Source organism: Arachis duranensis, chromosome 5 (genome assembly GCF_000817695.3).
Source record: "Arachis duranensis cultivar V14167 chromosome 5, aradu.V14167.gnm2.J7QH, whole genome shotgun sequence".
Lineage (NCBI taxonomy): Eukaryota > Viridiplantae > Streptophyta > Magnoliopsida > Fabales > Fabaceae > Arachis > Arachis duranensis.
In genome coordinates, this window is record NC_029776.3 from 63,390,864 (window position 1) to 63,391,679 (window position 816).

The window sequence follows — 816 nt, forward strand, 5'->3', positions numbered from 1 at the left end:
CGGCGTTTAACGCTGGGAATTCTGAGGGTGACTTTGAACGCCGGTTTGGGCCATCAAATCTTGGGAAAAGTATGGACTATCATATATTGCTGGAAAGCCCAGGATGTCTACTTTCAAACGCCGTTGAGAGCGCGTCAATTGGGTTTCTGTAGCTCCAGAAAATCCACTTCGAGTGCAGGGAGGTCAGAATCCAACAGCATCTGCAGTCCTTTTTAGTTTCTGAATCAGATTTTTGCTCAGGTCCCTCAATTTCAGCCAGAAAATACCTGAAATCACAGAAAAACACACAAACTCATAGTATAGTCCAGAAAAGTGAATTTTAACTAAAAACTAATAAAAATATACTAAAAACTAACTAGATCATACCAAAAACATACTAAAAACAATGCCAAAAAGCGCACAAATTATCCGCTCATCAACCCCGTTTTTAGGGTTTATCTTGTGTTGAAGTTATAGCATTTTGTTAACCTTTTCTCACATTTATTCAATAAAATAGCATAGTTTCATGATTGTCTCCTAATTTGTACTTAATTGTGAAAACATGCTTTTGGACCCTTGATTTGATAATTTTAATCTTCCTTTGATTCCACTAGATACCTTGATATGTTTGCTAGTGATTTTAGATTGAAAAGGGCTACGAATGGATCAAAGAAGTGAAGAGAAAGCATGCAAAGTGAAGAAATCATGAAAAGCCAAAGATTTCGGATACGCCCATGGACGCGCAAGCGCACTAGACGCATACGCACGGATTGTAAAAACTCCATGGACGTGCACGCGTGCTGTACGCGTACGCGTCAGTGCTGGCACGTGATTTTT